Genomic DNA, 6,000 nt, shown 5'->3' with positions numbered 1-6,000 from the left:
TTGTCCAAGGTCAGGAGTCTCTGCCAGCGGGATGGGAAGTAAGTGAAAATCAACCCACCCTAATAACCTGGTCATTCCTTTTCTCCTTATCATATGACTACCATTATGGTAAGAATGATGTTGGAAGGAGCTAGTCTGGATGGCCAGAAGAAGGCCTCCAGGATTTTACATTGATTATTTTGGTAATCCCCATTTCTTGTTGTTCAGAGAAAACTAATAAAAAAATAAACCATGTCTAGTTGTTTTATAAATTTTATAGAGATCGCCAGAAAGGGTTGATTCAGTAACTCTTGCGTAACCCCACACTACAGATAAAAGGCAGTTTTCAAAAAGATTGACTTGTCTAAAGTAATCTATTAGGGTTGCCATATTTTGAAGAGAGAAAAGAGGACACATTTGTCGACTTCTACTTTTAACTATGAATCGCTATGACGACTCTCATTTTACAAACCCATGAAAAAAAGAGGATGTGTTCTGGAAAAAGAAAACACATGGCAACCCTGAGTCCTGAGCCAAAGCTGAGTCCTCGGCCAAATTGGGCATATTCAGAAGGACTATGGCATTGGACAAATCTGGTACAGACAACCATGTATCCCTATAAGTTGAGTTGATGACCCAGGGCCATGCATACAAGGGGAGAGGCTTCAGGGGAGAGGCTTTGTCATGGGATAAGGCATCAGGCAGGAAAGAGAGTCAGGCATCAGGTGGGGAAACAATGACCTCTGGCCGCATCTTCTGGGGAAAGAAAGAGCTTGCAGTCAGAGGTAATGGCAGGTCTCAGTCTTTCCATTGAATTTTCCCATCTGATGCCTGACTCTCCTTGCTGCCTGAGGCCTGTCCCTCAAGGCCTGGTGCTCCATGAAATTTCAATGCCCCCCTCAAAGGAGATATTGATGTTGCATGATTCAGGGTGCTCCTTTGTAAGTGGCATCCCAGGAGAGAAGCTGCTTGCAAAGGAGCACAGAATTAACATCTCCCCTGAACAGTGAGGTGCTCATCCTGCATAGTGCAGTGTATCCTTTGCCAGCTGCTTCCCAGGGGCTGGTAACTAGATCTGGGTGGTGGGCCATATGCTTAACTTTACTATAGTCTATATGGGTCAGCCTTGAAGAGATGGGCACAAGTCCTGGTTTGCACCCCCATTGAGTGTTTTTGTCCAGCTGGAATGCATCATTGAACTCTAATAAAGCTTCTTGTTGCATGGCTGTACACTGGGCAGAACTAGCTGCAAAAATGGGCAGGGGAATAGCTATGACTCTTTATATAGCAGCCTACATTCCAGCCATGCAAATGCCAAAGGTTTGCACATGCACCACAAATCTCCTTGCTCCTTGCTCCTTCTAGGTGAGCAAGAGTGGCTTGGGGGACCTAGCCAGATGGGCGGGGTATAAATAATAATAATAATAATAATAATAATAATAATAATAATAATAATAATAATAATAAATATCACAGTTTAAGAGCACATTCCAGCCAGAAAAAGCATGTATGCAAGGGACTTAGACCTGTGGGAAGTCCAGAGGGCCAAACAGAAAGGCCTGGGGCAGTGCACTGGGCCCCCAGGCCTGATGTTCTCTAGCCCTGCGTAACTGATATGGGACCTGAGATGTCATGGGCCAACAGATTCTCTGTGGACCTACCTATAGGTCTAGGTCAACTATTAAGGCCCTGATCTGTGTTCCCTCATCTCTGAGGTGCAGGGGGTTGATGAAACACACAAATAATTTCTCAGTAGCATGGGTGTCAACTTGACCTGCCCCACATAATCAATCAAATGACACAACACACACACACATTATATAATAATAATAATAATAATAATAATAATAATAATAATAATAATTGTATCCCGCCCTCCCTGGCCAAAGCTGGGGAGTCATTTGAATGGCAAGCTATGAAACATCTTGCTTCTTCACTATTAGCTTAAGGATCATCTAAATGTCATTTTATTTCTGAGGGTGTTTGAGATGTAACAAGATATGGTTCTCTTTTAATTGTCCATGATTTGTGTTTTGTGATTGGCACTTTACAAATACTCTTTGTTTTGCACTGGCATTGTCAATGTTGCTATCTTTTTTCAAGCAGCTTTGTCTATCTGTATGGGACGAGGAAAAAATAATAATATAAAATTAATACAGACAAGGCACCTTTTTTAAGCAAAAGCAGCTGTGTGCGTGTAAAGTGTGAATAGGGTGAGATGTGATTATTTTCTTCTGCCTTTTTAATGTTATTCTACTGCATTGAGTTGGGTGACTTCTTCTTCTGTACCATCAAGCCCCAGTGATTTTGCTTTCAGGTTCAAAGTGAAAGACACTGAAATGACCAAATTGCTCTCTGGTCCCAAGATTGAAGCTTTAATAGTTTATTAAAAGGGCAATGTTGGTTTTCAATATAATTCAATTACAGGCTTTGATTATATATACAGGACACATATCAAGTTGATGCTTACCTCTAAAATAGTAACTAGAGGGAGTATCAATTGACAAAGTTAGGAATAATAATAAAGAAAACACAAAGAGTTAACTGCAGAATACCCAGGGGTCCAGAGGAATGAAGTTAGAATAATAAGGCCTTAGTGTATCCACAGAATTTGCAGGGCTTTCTTTGTTCAACAATTAGAAGCAAGCTGTTAATATATCCCTGTAGGAGACTGAATTTGTACTGTGTTGAGATACAACAAAAGTAAAATACCACATGCACTAAGAAAGCAAGAAAGTGAGCATTAATGAAACTGGTAAAATATATGGCCCAGCTTAACCCTTATTAAAAATATGTGACCAAACATGATTGAGAAATACATTAAGGGAGGAAATGTTGGACAGAAAGTGGATATCAAAACTTTTAATTCTCTGTTTGCAAGCAATGTATAACATTGAACTAAAACATGAAAGATAATGAAAAAAAATTTAGCACTACTGTTGCGTGGGAATTCTAAAAAAACTAAGAAATTCTGAGATGTACAAATGAATAGTGGTCTCTATAAGAATGCACAGAGTAGGGGAAACAAGCAAGATGAAATTGTGCTCTAAATAGAGGGTAGCAGATATGACCTAATAGGCATTACTGAAACCTGCTGGTATGAGACTTATGATTGAAATATAGAAATTGAGGGGTATAAACTCTCTCTCTCTCTCTCTCTCTCTCTCTCTCTATATATATATATATATATATATATACACACACACACACACACACACACCCCAAACAGGAAAGGAGGAGGAGTAAATGGGGCTTATTTTACTCCAATATCTGGGCCTCTGTGTTCATTCACAGGCAGATTTCAGGGGGTGCAACTGGTTCCACTGCCTTGGGCATCGACACAAGAGGGTACTGCAAGGTAAAGGTAAAGGTACCCCTGACTGTTAGGTCCAGTCGCAGATGACTCTGGGGTTGTGCGCTCATCTCACTCTATAGGCTAAGGGAGCCGGCGTTTATCCACAGACAGCTTTCGGTCATGTGGCCAGCATGACTAAGCCACTTCTGGCGAACCAGAGCAGCACACAGAAACGGCAAAGCGGTACCTATTTATCTTATTGCACTTGACGTGCTTTCGAACTGCTAGGTGGGCAGGAGCTGGGACCGAGCAAAGGGAGCTCATTCCCATCGCGGGGATTCAAACCACCAACCTTCTGATTGGCAAGCTCTAGGCTCTGTGGTTTAGACCATAGCGCCACCTGCATCCAGAGGGTACTGTAGCTGTTCGCAATTATAACATTGGGAATTGAGCAGAATGGAAGCTGAAATTTTGGCCTTACACAGAGTGCCACTGAAAATTTAAAGACCAAAGCTCACCATTGATTTGTTCCTTCTGGTTTTACTGTGAATGGGCCTGGGTAGAATGGTCAATATTCTCCTGATGATTCATTTATGCTATTAACATGTTGGGGGGGGGGAAGAAAAAAGAAAACCTATACCAGAATATTACAGGACAGTAAGTTTTGACATAAAGGAGTGCGAATTTTAGAAACTGGAATTGACAACCTCAGAATTTCAGAAAAAGTATTTCCTTTAAATTCCACATTGAAAATAATCAAAATCATCAGTTATATGACATGAAAATACAAATTGCAGTTTTAACAGGTTTTCCACACTATGTGATTTCTGCTGTGATAATAGTGTGTCTAGAGCAATCGTGTTCTCCATTTAAGAGTATGGAGCCTGGCCCTGGCAAAATCGTCATAAGAAGAAATCACTTTGCCAGCCCTCTTCACAATTTCTCTTTCCTGATAGTATGGCACAAATGCAGGACCTCCCAAACCACTACACATATTGATTGGGACATAGAATGTGTACATAAATGATACAGGGATGGCCTTCAGATGTAGAAATATGCAAGAGCCAAAAATTGTGGGTTCATATGAGGAGGGACAGATCCTGAAGTTGAGGCTCCAGTACTTTGGCCACCTCATGAGAAGAGAAGACTCCCTAGAAAAGACCCTGATGTTGGGAAAGATGGAGGGCACAAGGAGAAGGGGACGACAGAGGATGAGATGGTTGGACAGTGTTCTCAAAGCTACTAACTTGAGTTTGGCCAAACTGCGAGAGGCAGTGAAGGATAGGCGTGCCTGGCGTGCTCTGGTCCATGGGGTCACGAAGAGTCGGACACGACTGAACGACTGAACAACAACAACATGAGGAGGGGACTTTAACATTTGCATCTACTATAGTGTCAATTCAGATTAGGACCCATGAAGTAGCCAATTGCTCGTAATGAGTGCCTAAGTCATTAAGACTCACCCAGGTCACATATCAAGAGTTTAGGAGCTCTGGTGGTTATAGCTGAGGAGCACTCCCCTCAACCCATATGTAGGCAGATAGGATGGAGGCAGGCAGTCATCTCAAGGGAGACACATTACTAGTACCCGGGAGCATTCCTGTTTTCATCTGTGATATTTTGGAAGGGATGTGATGATTACATAGTTAGAAAACACACTTGGATTAATGATTTGTGCATTTTATTTTCCCCATGTGTGCAGTCAAACTGGTCCAGCCGATGTTTGTGAATAGGATTTGAGGATATATTAAAGGCCAAGTAATAACAGACTGCTGCTCTTTCATATCAGGAGTGGTGAACCAAAAATAAATTTTGGTGCTTTTTTGTGGGGGTGCTTGTTCTAAGTGCACTGACTTTGAAATAAACTCAACAAGACAATTAAGAAACTGTGCAGCACCGCCATGTAAGTGTATCATAAACAACACTGGGGTAGACACCAAGTGGAAACCATGACTGCAACTAAGGTAAGTGGGGGATATGAATTGATATTGACAATGCAGTCAGATATTTGCATGCTGAATAGTATTTTTCTAAAAGTAATCTCAAAGAATTTGAAAAGATTTTTTTTTAAAAAAAACATGTTAAAGCAATTTACAATGTAGACAAGACTCACTGAAATAAAATGAATCTAAGTTAGTTGTGTCCATTCATTTCCATGCATCTGTTCTGAGTAGAACTAACTTTGGATAAAGAGAGACCAAGTCACAGATTATAGGACGCACTGGTATGTTTCTGAGGCTCGCTTATTACTCTTTAACAGGGACAAAAGGGCAGTTGGAGCAATTAATGAAACTATCTAGATATTGCAAGACTCTGGAGAGTGGCTAGAACTTACAAAAACTAACGTTATGGGGGGGGGGAAATAACAACCCACAAGCAACTACAATACATGTTGGGGTACATCTAAAGTAGCACAGAAGACAGATGGTCTGCCAAAGAAATAGTTTTTAAAAACTTCTAATAATAATAATAATAATAGTTGTTGTTGTTGTTGTTATTTAGACCCCACCCATCTGGGTGGGTTTTTTATATTGTGATTTGTTTCTACATTAAAATATATGCATTTAATTTCAAAGGAGCATTTCTGCCCCTTAAGTGGAAAATTGTAATTATGCAGTATATTGCCGAAGTGCAATCTACTGCAAAGTGGAAAAGGAATGGGGAATCAGATCCAAGCAGTGGGCTGAATCCTTATCCCCCCACCCCATCTCTATGGGCAAAGTTTG

This window comes from Lacerta agilis, chromosome 14 (assembly GCF_009819535.1).
Source record: "Lacerta agilis isolate rLacAgi1 chromosome 14, rLacAgi1.pri, whole genome shotgun sequence".
In the NCBI taxonomy this organism is placed as follows: Eukaryota; Metazoa; Chordata; class Lepidosauria; order Squamata; family Lacertidae; genus Lacerta; species Lacerta agilis.
This window is presented reverse-complemented; position numbering follows the sequence as displayed.